This window comes from Cavia porcellus, unplaced genomic scaffold (genome assembly GCF_034190915.1).
Source record: "Cavia porcellus strain 051 isolate PalLab524CR breed Dunkin Hartley unplaced genomic scaffold, mCavPor4.1 scaffold_7, whole genome shotgun sequence".
Taxonomy (NCBI): Eukaryota; Metazoa; Chordata; class Mammalia; order Rodentia; family Caviidae; genus Cavia; species Cavia porcellus.
Window position 1 is genome coordinate 92,596,609 of NW_026947490.1, and position 17,382 is coordinate 92,613,990.

A 17,382-nucleotide genomic window follows, 5' to 3' on the forward strand; every position below is an offset into this window, starting at 1 on the left:
TATAAATAAATAATCTCTAAACTTTTTATAAACTTGAAGTAAAAAGTCATTATAAGAAACTTTTGGCTGTCAGGTTCGAGTCTATCCAATGTGCTGGCTCATTTTCTTCTAATTAGAATCACTCTGAAAAAATCCTTAAGGGTGAATTACTACGACAGAAAGCGATTTTGCTTTGGTTATCCAGGCCTTCTCTTCTCAATTAATTATAACCATGCTGGGGAAAGACTGACTCCTGAAGCAATTAACATACTCTTTGGACAAAAAGAGTAAAGAAATCAGAAAAATTATGTTGACTAGGTGATCTAATATGGTGCACAAGAGCCAACTTATTATTAGATATTTTGAAAAGGAAATATAATGAGAAGAGAGAAACTAGTACTGATTTATAGACAGTTAAAGAAAAAATTGTTATACCATCCAAAAAAGGTCTTTTACGTACTTTAATCAAAATATTCTTTAAATAACAGAAGACTACAATGAAGGGCAAATAAACAGTTTACCTCTCTGGGTCTATACCCAATGCATTACCTTATTCCTGCCTTTCAACCCACTTCAAATGCAAAATCAAGAGATCGTGTTTTTTAGATCCTAATCCTGATTCTGTCAGTTACTAGCTTTGCATCTTTAAGTCAGTAATCATCTTGCCTCTTTCCTTCATCTGAAAAATGGAAGCAACATTGTCTTCAAATTCATAAGATCACACCAAAACTGGGTAGAGTATCTACCTCTAAGAGTTGTTCTGAGAATTAAATGTGATAATATATGTAAAGTATTTATAATGATGTCTCACATGGAGTCAGCACTCTAGAAAACTGTTAGATACACTTGGCGATTTCAGTATTCTTACTGTAACCAAGCATTCACACAGGTCTCTCTGCCCCTATATCCTCCAGTCCCAAACAACAGAAATGTGTTGTTACACAGTTCTGGAGGACACAAGTCTGAAATAAGAGTACGGGCAGCCTACTTGAGGGTCTAAACTTCCCATTTTTTGGTCTGGAGACCAGACACTGAATTAGGTAGCCTTAGATTAGAGACAGTGATTTCCTTAATCTTGGAGGACTTTATTTTAATTAAACCTCGTGTTATGGTTTATGTCTAGATATCCCCCCAAAATCTAATGTGGTTGTGGATGGTGGGTTTTTCAGAGGAAGCTAAATCTAGAGTTTGTGGCTGATTCATGTTCTAGTGCTGGGGTTAAGGATGTGAGTGCTATACACATCCTAGGACAGGTATCCCATGCACAATATAAGGGACAGAAAGCCGCTTGTCCCCACCCCTGCCTGTTGCTTTAGCCATCTTCTGCCCACGATGAACTGTTTTCTCTCTAAGATACCCGTCTGCCAAGCCACTCTGCCATGGAGCCAGCAACTATATACTGAAACCTCCACACACTGTAAGACACACAAACCTGTCCCCCTTTAACTTTGGGTGTCTGGTATTTTGTCTGCCCAATGAGAAACATAACTAAGACACTGCACACTATTTCTAAATAAGGTCACATTCACAGTTCCAATGGTGATTTTCTAAATGTGTCCTTTGCAGATGACACAATTCAATACACAAAACAATCCAACTGTCTCCACATTCTCAAAATTTTCTATTTCCTCTGCACTATGCATTGTGATTTTTCACCTGTTTAACTGACTTAATTTTTACAAGACCCCCCAAAACCAATGCATTCATCTGTCTTCATAGTACAAGCAGTTAAGAATTTAATGTTGACAGTGTCTTAGAATTTTTTGCCAAACCAGATTCTGAGCTCTTAGAGAGGGTAATTGGATCTTAGGTCATTTCCATCCTCCACGGTATCACATATTTTACTAGATAGAGTAGATCATTCATGACTATTTTTGATGGCATTACTACATTATTAATAAATAAATTTTGCACCTAAGCTTTGTTTGCTGCTGTTCATGAAATAATTTGGGAGTAAAGGTACAGCATGTTCAAACTGTACCTTATTTATTCAGTTTATTAGACCAGGAAATTAATTTGAGAACTTTTTCATAAGCCTTTTAATAAAAAGCATGAGGTCCCTGGTCTTCACTCTGACACAATTTAAAATCTAGTGGAGAAGATAAGAAATAGGGAAAGAGTAATTAGAGGTTAAAAAAAACCCTTTATATCTTGGCTCATTATATGAATATGAATTAAAGTTATAAACTATAACCCTGACATAACTAGAAAATAAAGTAACATGAAAAGGGGCTGATTTCATGGGACAAATGATAGGTGTACATCAGAAAAGGGATCAAAGCTGCTCTTTAAACATAAAACAGTTTGCATTTAAGTGTCATGTGGACGGGGGTGTTTCCTTTTGTTGTAGTTAATTCACAAAACAGATGTTGATGTTATTTGATGATTTGACAGAGTAAGGATTTATCATTCAGAGGGTCTGCGATCTGGGTCTGTCTGTGTCTTTCTGTCTTTCATCAAGCAACAGAAATTTTTGATGTGCTTACATAAATGTCATCTAGCATCACAGATTCTGCAAAGAGCTTGGCACAAATGACTCCTCTTCTTATTGGCTAGAACAAAACTGGAAACCTTAGGGGCAGAAGGAACATCCGTGGCTATTCCCTTTCGGGATTGTTCTGACTATAAAGTCCCATCACACGTTACAGCTGTAAGCTGTCTGCTGAAGCTTTAACTCATGGGTCCTAGTTCTGTTGAGCCACACAGGACCAAGTTCAATCGCTTTTTCCTAGTGACAGTCTCTCAAAGCGCTGAAACCAGTTATCAGTCTCACTGAATTCTCCCTTGCCTAGCTTAAACTGTATGACATGTTATCAAGACCCTTTCCCTCCTGCTCCTGCTCACTTGTGTAAAGCACTTTGTGTATCACTCTCTTAAAAAGTGATGCCTAGAATAAGCAAAACTGTCAGGTGCTCCCCAACAGCACAGCGTATGTATAGCAGTGGGAAAGACCTCCCATCACTTTTCACCATGGCAAAGTTCAGGGCCTCATGATAGAGAAATTCTGTTCCATTTATTAAACTATGTATCACTGCAGTTGTCACAGTATCCTACTTTTTTCCATAAACATTTTAAGATAATAGAGAACACGTCTATCATTCAAAGACTTTTGATGACCCCCTATTTGCTGCATAATCAATAAAATTTAATTCCTTAGGAAGAATGAAAATGTGACAGCAAGTATCACTTCGACATCATATTTTACTAGATTTCTCCCAAATTCCCATTTATTGTGGATTATACTGTGCACCCCCAAAATCCATATTTTGAATCACTAACCTTTAGCACCTCAGAATGTGGCTTTGTAGAAAAAAGATCATCATGCATGTAATTACAATGAGGCCATTAAAGTGGGTTCTAATCTCCTAATAAGCACTGCATTTGTAAGAGTAGAACACCGCGCTCTTAAGCCACCCGGTTTGTTGTACTTTGTTGTGGAAGACACAGCAAACTAATAAGTTGCCACAACCCACGCAGCCCTTGAGGTTCTTGGGGTGAAGGATGGCTGGAGGATGAGAGGAGGGAGCCCTTCCCCTCCTGATGGGAGGAAGAACCGAACGAAACCACAGCAGCACATTTATTTACACGTTCAAGAGGAAGATGTCAATTTGAAACATACTGCCTAGCAACTTGGTATGCCTGGTCTCTATTAGGTGAGCCCATGAGCCCCAAAAAGCCCCTTTCCTTCTTGGAGCTGGAACAGGTTGTTTATGTGGCTTGTTTTGGGTTCTTTGTGTTTTCATGGCTGGCCTAGCTTTCACCCCAGACATGTAACCAATCTCCAGCTTCAACGGCTCCCTACAGTAAACCACTCTTAACTACCTGCAAGAATAAAGTCCAAGGTCCAATCAATAAAGACATTCATCAATTAATTTTAAGAAACAACCCCCAAAATTAGTGGTTTAAAGAAACAACCATTGATCTAGCAGATTGGAAAACTGAGCAGGATTCAGCTCAACTGCACTTCTAGGCTCAGCAGTGTGCATCCAGACTCGGGCATCAAAAGTCATCCTGTTAATCTGTGACACGCTCAACTGGAACATCTGAGGGTCATGAGCACTTTCTCCTCTATTAGGTGTGCCCATGAGCCCAAGAAGCAAAAAGAAAGTCCTGATATCAAGGAAACTCTCAATTCTGTTCTTACGTTTCACTTGCTGTTACCCTTCTAATCAAAGAAAATTATGAAGCTTGACCAGACACAGACCACCTCTTTAACGGAGAAATGCAAACTCACGTTGCACAGGGAAGCAAACAATATCAAGCCATTTCTGCAACTTCCCCCTTCACTCACTATTAAACTCTTACTGTGACCCGCTCAGAAGCTGTGGGCACGGTGAATATAGCAGTTATACAATACACTCACGTGCAAAGCAGATATGGTCCCTGCTCCTATGCTGTGTATTCTCACATATTTAATGTGAGAAAATTTGGAAATTTATAAGTTAAAGGGGAAAAGTTTCTTATAGTGAGTAAGTTAAATCAGTAAGAAGAAAGTGAGAAACAGCCCGAAGAGAAATCTTCTAGGTGATATTATCTCAGTTCGGGATGATTTTGTCCCCACCCCAAGGGACATTCAGCCATGTCTGGAGACATTTTTTGATCATAGTTAAGGGACAAAGAGCTACGATTGTCACCTAGTAAACAGAGACTAGGAATGCTCCTAATCATCCTACAATTCACAGGTTGGCTTCTCACTATGAAGAACCCTCCAGCCCAAAATGTCAATCGTTCTACTATTGAGAAGCCCTGTTTAAGTCTACTGTATATACTTTTGTTGTTATTTTGAGACAGGACATTACTATGTAGTTCAAGCTAGCCTTGAACTCACTATGTAGCCCACACTGGCCTCAAATTCACAGCGATCCTCCTGCCTCAGCCTCCCAACTGCTGCAATTACAGGCAGGCACACCACAACGCCTGGTTTAAATCTACTGTTCTAACCAAGCTTGCAAACCTAAGTATTGTAGCTTCTTTTCTGATTTCTGCCCCCGCCATGTGTACCTCTCATGTGTTAAGCTGCTATAGGTGAGACTTTATGTTATTCCTTTCTGACCCTTACCATCCATAAGTGTTGCTGAACCAAGTGTTTCAGAGGCAAATCAGAAGAAATACATCACATTGATTACCATGATGTCAGATAAGGAAGGTGCATTATGTGTGAACCTACGAAGATGTTTAAAGAGCTTTAAAAAGGATTGCCTACATCTATACTCAGGCACTTTGGACTTTGATACCACTGGGAATATCAGTGAGAACACAAAATTAATTTTATTCTTTTCATGTAAAATTAAAGTACAAATTACAGATCTGTGCAGGAAAGCCTGGTTTTCAGTGGGGCTATTTATGTCCCTTACCGGTATTTTTATTTTCCTGGCTATGTTTATCTAATGCTTGGTTAATGACTTTTTATTTAATTTCTTTTCTTTTTCACTAACCTGCCTAAAATACATTATATTTTTTACTACTTGTTTGAATTGATATTCTCATAACATTTTATGCCCACATAGTTTAACAGTCCTTGAAAAGCTGTCATTTAAAAATGCTTCCTCTTATGTGGAAGCATCTAGCTTACCCACTTACCCTTTTTAAATAAGTAGGAATTATCAATTGTTTTGGCTTGGTGTTAGGTGACAGCTTAAAACTCCAGCCTCTATTCCCAAACCTCGTTTTATCTGTTACTGGGTGGGACATACTAGAAAAGTATTCTGGAATTTAATTTCATGTGGCACGGTCTTGCCTTCCAAAATTCATAATTAAGTGTTTGGTCCTATTTAGCCACATATCGAGTGATATCACAAAAACTAAAAGTGGGTCTGCGTGTCAGACATGGGGGAAAAAAGAAATTTTGCAGTTTGGATTCTGAGATCATGACATGCTAGAATTAAAAAAAAAAATTAGGAGGATTAGAGAAGGAAGGGAGGAGAGAGGGAGGGAAAGAAGGGATCCAGTAAAGCATTAGTGAAGATGGTTTCATGAGCAGATTTAGTGCACTAGTGAGCCTGCCCTGTGGCTCGCCTTGCAGACATCGCTATGGAACTGAACTCCACTGCAAGAGCTCAGGGTAGTTTTGGTAAATTTTCTACTTAGTTCTCAGAGCTCACAAATAGTTGTGACGCTCTGGGTCTGAGAGTGACAGCTTAGTTGTAAATAGTCCTGGACCTGCGAAGTTCTACAAGCCTGTGCTCAGCAGAGCAGAGCGGAACCAAGGGAGGAGCCAAGGTTGCCAAGTTACTGTTTGGACGGCAGCTCTCAGGTGGTTGTGCACATTCATCTTGGACCCTTTACAGATGTTGCATCTTAATAAATTTTATGGCAAGTTACTGAGATGAGTGCATTTATCACTGTAGCTGCAAGCTTCATCTTAACTAATGAATAATCTCTCTGAGAAAGCATTATCTAGAGAAACTAAAGGGAAAGGAATATTTATTTACAAAGGGAAATAATGCCTAATAGATATATTTATTCATCCATTTTTGTTTTTTATCAAATGTTAATCCCTGCTATGTGTTTACTATAAACTAGAGACAGAGAAGTAAATTAGCAAAATCAGTCTGCATTGGGCCCATATTCCAGGAGCAAAAAAGGACAACAGATGAAGTGATGTAAAACATACAGGAGTTCACAGAGTAAATGTACGCTGGGAAATTAGCAGACTAGGAACAAAAGTGAGTCCTCGTGGTAGAAAGCAGCGGATAAGAAATGTGACTCACTTTGATGGAATCAGTTACACCTATGGCAGAATTCAAGTGACCGCGGGGTCACTGACTGACCAGGGAAAATCCGTCATGAGTGCAGTGGTGTTGCAGGACTACTGTGTCGGATGGAAAGTCGGTAGACTAGAGTATAAGGAATTTGTAGGCGAGACATTCCAGGACACGCCCCCCCCCATACAACACAGTGTTCTGTAAAAGTAATCATACTGTTAGTGATGGGGGAAAGGGGCTTGTACAGAACGCAAAGATTTACAAGCAAAAGAAGTAAAGACAAACTTTAAGCATCAAATCAAGCTGACATGTTTACCTTCAACTGTAGCCAATTCACATGAAAGAAACTTTAAAAACTATGTAGAACTAGAGGGTAAAAATTTTCAAAGAAAATTTTAATTAGAATTCTGAACTGCATGAAAAATAATAGCATAGTGATGGGAACACATTAGTCACGGTTTCTACCAATCATAGGGAAAGAATTAAGGTCAGAAGCAAAGGAAGAGATAAGCAATACCTAATATCCATGTACGCCTGATTGAAGGAAACTCTGCACACACAAACTCAATCTAATAAATTAGATAACAAAGTGACTTCTTGTGTGAACAATAAAAGGATTTAATACTACAGAAGACCTGCTTTAGGTTTATTTGAAACACAGAATTTTCAGTAGGTGTCTATCCCAAATATATAAAAACTTACTAAGTCAAGGACATTGCTACATTCCAGGGACAAGCTGCTTAGCATGAATTCTTAACAGGAGAATTTGGGAAAGCCCTGAACAGAGACACCTTGCAGAATCGCTCAGATATATCTGTTTCATGTGTCGACAATATACTTAGAAATATATTTCCTCAATTTTTGTAGGTCATGGATATTATAGTATTCACAAGTTTTTAATAAAATAAAATAAATTTGTGTGAAATAAATATAATGAAACATATATTTTAAAAAATTATGTACTATTTAATATTTCTCCATTATAAGGGCAGTCACTGAAAATTGTACTCCTAGGGACTTCCATTATTATTCAATATTTAACAATCAGAACAAAGCAATGTTTACCAAAAAGAACTGAGTAATGTCTTAATCAAAAATTAATTTCTTGTGTGTAAGTACTAGAGGTTTATACCAGCTATGGAGCCTACTACTGTGAGCTATAGCAGTCAAGGTGGCAGTTTATGAACAAATGAATTTAAATTAAAAATTAAATTACCTTCAGGAATCATATGGACTTTGTTCAGAATCCTGAGGAAACAAAATCTGTAGATTTTCAAGTCGCTCACATACACTATCACAGTATTTCCATGTAATCTATGTATACACTGCCATGTTCATTACTTTAAGTCATTTCTCTGTTTCTTATAATACCTGAGACAATGTAAAGCTATGTAAACTGGCGTCATATGTTGTTCAAGAAATAATGAACATTCTGTACATGTTCAATACAGACACAAAATTTTTCTAGGCATATTTTCTTATTGGTTGTCTCCAAATATGCAGAAACCACAATTCCAGAGGGTTGACTGAACTAAAGCAATATCCACAGGAAATATTCACAAGCTAAAGGAAAAGCCCAGCTCCTAGGCCTTTGCTTGGGGGCTGCTGGGAGTTCAGGGGAAAGAAGAACAGAGTCGACTAGGGAATTTCCACTTTGGTACGTTATTAATGTTAGAGTTCAGTATAAATTTGGAAATTGGTTTTCTTGCTAACGTTTTTCTAAACTTTTATGAGATTAATTCAACCATGTTAATTTTATAGAGAAAAAGCTTAATCCCAGAAATAATAAAATGACTTTTCTGGGTTTTTACAGCTAATTAATTTTAATTCAAGCTTCTCTTGCAAGATCTGCTAAATTTCCAGTATGGTGGTATTGTCCATAAAAGTATACTAGAATCGATAGGATATATCGGAGAAACAGTTTATAGAGAATTATCATCACAGGAATATTTAAAATAAAAAGTACCTAAGTATTGTGTACTGGCACCTTACCATATACCAGGTACAATTCTAAACACTTAATATTGAAAAGAAATACTATTTATAACCTATTCCACAGACTAGAAAGAGAAACTAAGAAATATTAACTTACTTTTCTGAAGTCACACAGAATGGACAATTTTAAATCTGAGCAATCTGATTTACACCATTGCTTTTAACCACTCCAAAAGAATGTGTAACATAAAGGTCACAGAGATCATAGGACTGAAGTTTAGAGAGGTCAGTGATACAGAACAGGATGGAACAGGGCCAGCAAAGCAAATAGAGAAATCAGAGATGGAACTATTGTGAGGTTACAATAGGCTCATCTGTGGCATCCGTTCATACGTCCTGCACAATTGGCTGAATATCAACCACGTGACAAAATCTCACTAGTCAGTGCGGAGTCAGAGTAAACATTTTATCTGCTGTCATGGATCTAGTGTTCATATGCAATAAGCAAGAAATATATATATATATATATATATATATATATATATATAGAGAGAGAGAGAGAGAGAGAGAGAGAGAGAGACAGAGACAGAGACAGAGACAGAGACACAGAGACAGAGAGAGAGACAGGGAGAAGAAAAACATCAGGAAATAAGAAGTACCGTATCACAGGGAAATCAAGCCTGATGATAGGATGGAGTAATGAGGTGGCTAATTTACATTAAATAGCCAGAAATGAGCTGTGTGAAGAGATGATTCCTGGTATCTCACGGATGAGAAAAAGCCAGCCATGAAATATTAAGTGGGAAGAGCATTTCCAGCCAGAACAAACCTACCCAAATCTAGAGAGAATGTGGCTGCTATCATGTCGATAACTCAGTGGACAACGGCTTGAGATGAGCTTGCAGAGAAACAGAGCAGCATCTACAGAGAAAGCTCACGCAGGTGCCCTGAGAAGACTCTGGGTCATCACATGCAGGGACTGACGTGAGCTGAATGTACTTCAGGGCCAAGTTGCAGCATCTTGCTTTTGTCAGGAAGTTCTGGAGGGAAGCGGGGGAAACAGGATGAGCAACAAGGTTTTCCAAGAATTCAAGCTCATGGAAAGATGGACAGAGCTGGTAGAGACGGAGATGGGAGCCGTGGATTTCCTGAAGACATCTGGGAAGACGACCCAGCACAGCCTGCAGATGTGGGAGCAAGGTCAGAAGAAACCCTGGGGACACGCCCTGAGCACTGCTCAGAGTTCAGACAGAGAGTCAAGAACAACATATTTACGGAAAAAATTCATATCTGAAGCATTTCTAAATTATATAGAAGAGGAAATAATAATCACAGGAAAGATATAGAGTGAGGCTGCAGTGCAAAGACAGCATAATAACAGTCTTTTAAAAAACGATTATATGACTGCTACTCTTGTTGTTTAGTGGTGAGGGGAGCCGGCCAAGGAATGCAGATGAAAAGTAAACAGCCAGTGCAGGACACGCTTTATGCAAGCCAGAAATGCAAATAGAGAGTAAAATAGGACAGATTCACCTCCCTCGAACCATATTTAAGCCGAGGTGATTTGTATACTCATTTAATTTTTATGAGTCCCTTTGAAAAAGGGACTTGGAGGATTTTCTTTTAGCAAATACATCAGAAATCACCCTGTTAAATGAATATTAGCCCCTTCAAAATAACTTCTCTGAGAAGAATATACTTATTATAATAATACTGCAATTACCCAAGTTGGCTTTTTTTTTTTAACCAACTCTGTGAGGTAGGCAGGTTTCAGAGCTGGCAGCACGTCTTAGAGCAACAAGACCAAGACCCTTGCTGCATGTCTTCATTGCAAGTCAGGCCGAGGTGGGGGTCCAGAGACACTGACGGAGTTCAGGTCTGTCACTGCTGCCTTCCCAGCAGTGTTCCCAGAAAGAGCTCCAGGAGGGAGGGCAGGCTCTGTGGTGTGCACGGCCATACACACACAGAAGCACTTGGACAAAATAGAAATCTATATGGTAAGCCTGATGGACAGGTTAACCACACGGGCTGAATTTTTTGGCAAAGTCAAGAATATGAAAGAAACAAGTTCATATTTTCCTTTGTGAGTGTGCAGCTGTTTGTTGTTGTTTTCTTGGAGCAAGGACAGTTGTGAGAGTTTTTATATCATCTTAGATATACCATGGTTTCTGTGATTTGGGTATATCATGCTCTCACACCGCGGCTCAAGAGTCGGATAGAGGAAGCCAAATGAGAAGCTTCCTCCTGTGCCTGTGCTTTGGGATAAAGTACATGAACAACTTTTAAGAACTTGCTTCATTTCTGAGCTTCAGTTTTAAGAATACCCACACATCTTTGTCTAAATTTTAAAAATTATGTACCTTTCTCATAATTAATTGTTGCTTTGAATGCACCAAATGTCTGACCTTTTCAAAGACTGTGAATTGCGGTGTAAATCAATGAGTGGTTCCAACATTTTCAGGCACGTTCCTTTTCAGATTATAGACAAATCGACATTGCTTTTCCTCATAAACTTCTTTTGACATGACTAGTATTTCAGTTGTGGATTTGCTCAATAATGCATGATAAAATGACCTCAATTATTTTCTTTCAAAAGTTGACACCAGTTTATCTGCTGCCACAAACATGTAATTCTCTTCACTTCCTTTGATGACATGTAACTGGCCAGACATGAAACTACTGCCGTACAAGATGATATAGGGAAGAGATTTTTATTATTCTTCGGACAATTTAAATTTCACATGTATTCAGATTTACTTCAGGATAAACTACATATTTACAGCATTTATTTTGTAATTAACTTCTTAATGATTGCACTTTCTGTGAAGATAACTTTTCAAAATCAATTTTGATTGATTTTTTAAAAAATCAACCCTGGAATAATCTCTTTGTACGTTTAGATATCTGGAAAAGACTTTCAATATGTTATTTTAAAAATTAACAATATTAGGAAGAAGTAAGAAGGGAAAGATTATATATAATATATATATATATATATATATATATATATATACACACACACACACACATATAAGTATCTATGTACACAAGATAGATAATTATATTACTAATCTCTGTTAGTTCATCCAAAAGAACAGTTTGTGCTTTCATTGTTTGATCATTTCCATGCTTAAATCTTGTAACCTGAGCAACTACTTCTAACATAACAATATGCAGTGTTTTAATTAGTGTTAATTTCCTTTTTTTGAAATTCTGTATTGTTTCTATCATTTTTTCTATTTTGACTTTTTAAATAAAAAATTAACAATATCAAAATATGCTATTTGCTGCTAGAGAAAGTTATATTTGAAATCTTCTGTCTACTTAGTGCCTAATATGCAACTAGGATAAAAAATATCATCATAAACTTTCATAACTATACAGAAGCTATACAAAATTTAACCACATGGCTAGTGGTTTATTTCTTCTAAATTTGCCTCCAGTTAATTTTTCCAAGCAAGATTAAAATTAGATCACACATTTAAAATTTAATGAAATTCAGGATATAGCCTCTATCAAGATGCCACCACTATGACACCCTACCCTGCTTTCCTAGTGTGATGACTCAAATTCTAAATCAAATGTGTAAACTCATTTACTTAGAGATGCAAATAAGCAATGCTTTTTGTTGTAGATACATACAGCTTTCCACTGTTTTGAAGCCATATTTTCAGAAAAATACAACTACTTAATGATTCATTTGGATTTCATTATAAAGAAACTGTTATCCACATGATATTTGTAATGTAAACAAAAAGTTACTAATTTCAGATGTGTTAAAACCATGTACAACTGAGAGATATTTTTCTAGATTTAAAGGAAACAAATACAACACTGAGAAGTCACCTTTCCCATAGATGATCACACCCATCCATGTCCTCTTCACACCCTTTGGAGGAACCCATGGAATTGCTAATACTCTATCACATAGATCTAACTTTATTTAGCAGAACCAGCCTTTGTAGACTTTTTGTCTTTGCTTTTGCTGTTTTCCTCACTGTCCTATCCCTATTTCTTTTCATGATGTCCCAAGTAATCTGTTTGATAGCTTTATGATTTGATTTCTGATTATTTTATTTATCATTTTACTTTGTGTTCCTTTTTGATGGCTATTTTTCAGTTCCACCCTCCTCTTCTTTCTTTTCTTTTCTTTTTGATGGCCATTAGTGAGTAAAACAAGATTAGTGAGTAAAACAAGATTAGTGAGTAAAACAGTTTGATTTAGTGTGCCTACATTTTCATTTTTTAATTTTATGATGAGATTTATGTTTTTTCTCAATTTTCTCTTTTCTTACACATTTTTATGGTAGTCTCAATCCTTCTAAAAGTAAACAAAAATGTGTAAAGTTTGTATTAGTGAAAATGATTGTGTCAGAAAAAGAGAGCCATGAAGTGATTTACAAGTTTTCTTCCAGGGAAAGAAAAAAGGGAGCCTCCTAGTTTTTCTTTAAACTTCTGGGATTTTCATTGCACCTTTGGCTTCACCCTCACAGCTTCACATACTGTCCTCTCGGGGGTACAGTGCTTGGCCCCCCAGACCATCTGAAATGAGGGTGGAAGTTGCCTTAACCTTAGAACCCATGCATTCTTCATGCACCTAAAACCAGTGCCATGTGGATGATGCCAAGGTCTGCTGCCCGCTGGAGCAGTAGCCAGGCTTTCCTCTCTTGGCTGTAGGGGTTAGGTGCTGGGATCATTGAGCACTCTGAACCTGATTATGAGGAATAGCTTCTCAATGTTACCACCATTCTGGGACCTGGTGCGACTGTCACCATGTTGGAACCTCGTGTGGCCACTGGCACCATTCTGGAGCATTTCACTCTGCAGCTTTCTCCTCCAAGCAAAGTCTTTCACTTTTACTGTGTTGAGGCTGACGAAGGTGGATACCCATGGCCTCATCCTGTGATGCTCGCAAGCCATCTTTTTTATTTTTCTCTTCTTTCTCAGCAGATGCACTCTAAGCTCTATCTTTACAGTCCACAGCTTTCTGATCAAACTCAACATTTTAAATCACCCTTTTCTCTTGATTCACAACATGTATCTAGCTAAAAGTCTACAATAGCCAGGCCACTGTCTCAGCTTTCAACTGTCTTAAAATTTCTTCTGCCAGATTAATCAGTCCACTGCCCTTAATCTTAGACTCAGGCAAAGTCTCTGGATATGACCAAAATGCAGACAAACTTTCTACCAAGCCATGACATATATTAACTGGAGTCCAACAACCAGTGCAGTCCTTTCCAGCATTAACTTTCCGGTCTTTACAGTCAGGATTTCTATCAGCCTTCTGTCTCCTGAGCTCTGACCAGAATCTCACAGGTGGAGCAGCCTAAGGCATTCCAGGACCACTCCTTCAGGCAACAGCTCCAAAGCTTTTCAAACTCTTTCCAAAGCCATTTCCAAAGACTCCTGAACCACATGGTAAACTCACAATAACAACCTCACTCTGCTGGTACCGAATTCTGTCTTGACTACTTTTCTCTCATGGTTGAGACAAAATATCTGATGCTCAAAATGAGGGAAGGAAAGGTTTTTTTAACATACAGGTTTTGGAGGTTTCAGCTGGCTCCAAGGCAGGATGGTGTGGCTAAAGGGTAGCCATTCATGGTGACTGTAAGTAACAAGACCCAAAAGGGCAAAAAGCATGTCCTTTCTCTCCCCTTTCTTGAATGCCTGCTCTCTACCCAGAGTAAGGGCAGCATTCACACCTCCAATCTCAGCACTAGGCAATTAACCAATTACCAATGCTAGGTTCAGCCACCTCCATGACTGCATGAAGCTTGGGGGGCATCCAAACATAAACCATAACACTTCCTCATCATAATCCAGCTTCAATAAAACCTAGCAGAAATCAACTCAAGTGTTTTATAGGCATAATATGGTTCACAGATACCTACAGAGTTGAGTTTATTCTCAATGCAGACTTGTTAGTAGTTCCTTCTTAATTTTCTCTACTTAATCACCCCGATTCCTTGAGTGATGTCTCCTGAAATAACCTGCAAACAGCCCTATTTGAGGTTTGACTTTTTAGAGAACTCAACCTAAGACTGTTGGTTTCTGGAATATACAGAAAGAGCAAAACCTTGGGATGGGATTCTAAACCTAGATCACTAACCAGAAAAATGGGAACTAGATGCTACTTGTGATAGCCACAAGCAAGTGATAGCATCAGAGTAACTGAGACTGATCTCGGTGGAGGTAAAAACATTCATTAGGATGGTAGTTCTAACATTTTTAACAATATCAGAAAGTGGAATAGTAATAAAAATTGTGGATCTGGCTAGCTATTTTTGCCTTGGAGGTTTGAAGGAAGATCTTCAAGGATGTGAGCACCTAAAGGGTCACATTATACCTCCCTTCTTCCTCATAAATTGCCCTGAAAATACATAAAAACAGACAGGATAAATATAAAAACTATTAAAATATACCATCAAAACTTCTTTAAATATGACCACTGATCTATTGAATAGACTCCATTATAACTCAGAGGGTGGCCCCAAAAGTGCTTCATCAACAAAATTATAAGGGGAAAATCACTCCAAAGGATGCAAGATTGCCTGAGAAGGTAGAGATGATAATGTGTGGAGTGAGACCATCTCATCCTTGGGAATAAAAGCTGCAGAAAAATCTTCACATGCCCGTTTTTCACCCACACATTTCTGGAAAGCCAGGCATTTTTGCTGTTGTTGTTTTGCAGAGCATCTTATGAAATTAGAAGTGATAGTGACATCAGTAATGAATGCATTTTCTGTCATACTGCCTCACACTTTCATTCCTGCTCCAATATGAATTATGTGGATCCAAGCTCAAGTTTCTGGTATTGCTCCCAGAGGAACCCAGACTGATTCATGATGGACTATAATTAGCCATACTCACTTCTGTTCTTGTTAACCGACGTAATAAGAAACTGTGCCCAGGGAACACCAGGTCAGTCCAAAGTCCCCAGAATACTTGCACAGGTCCTGTGACACTGACACAGCAGGCGTAGTGTAGAAAGTGCTTTTGGATTTTCCACTATGTTTGCCATCTTTCACTAGCTCTAACATTTACACTGGACTTTAGGTTTCTGTATCTGAGGCTCAACTACAAAACCCAGTGGTTACGAAAAACTCCTACAATAACAAGGTGAAGGCAGTGGTCAGCTGCTAGAAAAAAGGAAGGGCTGGGTTTATTTCTGAGTTAGAACTTCAAAAGGAATATTGTAGGACTCCAGCTACCAGAAAAGACACTATATCACAATAACAATATAGAAATGTCTGACTTAGACCTTGATTTCAGAATCATGCTTAAAATAAGGCTGTCTGAAGTCCGAGTCTCACTTGTGACTCCTCAATCCTGAAAACATTTATCACAAATCCCAAACCGGGGTTAAGCCCAGGCTCTGACGGTCACTCAGAAGGGGATGTAGGATCCACAAGGCCCTGTCAGCATTTGCTCTTTAGAAGAATCCCCTGTCTTGAATGTGGGCATGAGGCCAGCATTCTAACCCTGCATTCTTCCTGGAGCTGTTAATATTCTCCTATGAACCAAACCTTATAAATATCTCCTTCTTTCTCTCATACGTAGTTTCATAAGTACTTTTATTTTATACTACATATATTAGGAATGGCTCTTAAAAAGTGTTTCACAGACATTTATGACAGTACTTACAACATTTCCTGCTACCTGGCATCTTTTCATCTGTATCAATGTATCATTATTACCCTAATTTTTGCATATAGTCAAAATTCTGCTATTTTTTCTATTAAGCCATTCTTTTACCTTCTCTTTACTATACCCAAAGCTGAACTTCACCTGAATACCAGCATGCTAAAGATTATTTTCCCATTTATAATTACTCAAGTATCATCCAGAGCTTGCTCTTCCATGTCTTTTTATATGTCTTTTTAAATATTTAATCCACATGCATTACTTACTCGAAGTACCTCTGTACTCCCATCTGTCTTCCTGACTTCAGGTTCTGTCTCTTCTTCTTCATTTAGTCTGTAGTTCACGTCCTATGTCATCTTGTCATACTCTAATCAAAATAAAGCAGAGACCTCAGTGCTGTGCTCTCCCTGAAAGATAAATTTATGAATCCAACTTCTTTTAAAACATCCTGATAGACAATTTCAAATATTAAAACTATGTATTCACAAACTCACATACATTTTTCCTTAGTGAAGCTGAGACCTGTCTGCAGTGATTAATGCTGCAGAGTAAATCTGTGAGAAACCATCTCTATTATTTAGGTTCTGATCTAGCTGTGATGATGCAAACACTTGTATCTTTCTTTATAAAACAATATACCAATGAAGACATAGATAAAACCTCAGAATCACTGTGATTGGTTACCCAAATTTTATAAATGTTGCTCTCTGATTCATGGCAAAACCAGAACAAGTTAACTTTTGAACATGAACATATGGAGGTATGATAAAAAAAAATGCAGTAAATTTTTATTTATGATAATAAAAGATGTATTGCCAAGAATCTTATTCAAAACTCCTCCCCCACACACACTCCTCCTTCCCTGCCACTTTTTGAAGCAGTGCTAAAGTCCTCTTTTGTTCCTTTAGCTGCATTGTCACGGCTGCCTTAATATCATAAATCAATTCAAAACTTTACTTTTTATGGTCATTTTAACTTTGGGGAATATGCAGAAGTTGCACGATGTCAGATCTAATGCATAAAGCACATAAGGACACACTGTATAGTCCCTACTTAACAGATATTTCAGTAAACACTTTGTTTTTTTTTGTTTTTTTTTATTTAAAGAGGAAAATAA

At 37.9% G+C, this 17,382-nt stretch overlaps 1 long non-coding RNA gene across 4 annotated transcripts in view; it reads right to left on the bottom strand.

Annotated features, from left to right (window-relative positions):
* The window catches only part of LOC101787129 (uncharacterized), a 100,719-nt gene extending 83,844 nt beyond the window's left edge, over positions 1–16,875 (bottom strand). For 3 of the 4 annotated variants that reach the window (XR_002790241.2, XR_010048958.1, XR_010048959.1), the window contains exons 1-2: positions 16,764–16,875; positions 16,532–16,672 (exon numbers count right to left, since the gene is read on the bottom strand). This is a non-coding gene — a long non-coding RNA (uncharacterized LOC101787129). The remainder of the gene's footprint in view (positions 1–16,531; positions 16,673–16,763) is intronic. The other variant, XR_010048957.1, reaches the window with a different exon arrangement.
* Positions 16,876–17,382: the final 507 nt, after the last annotated feature.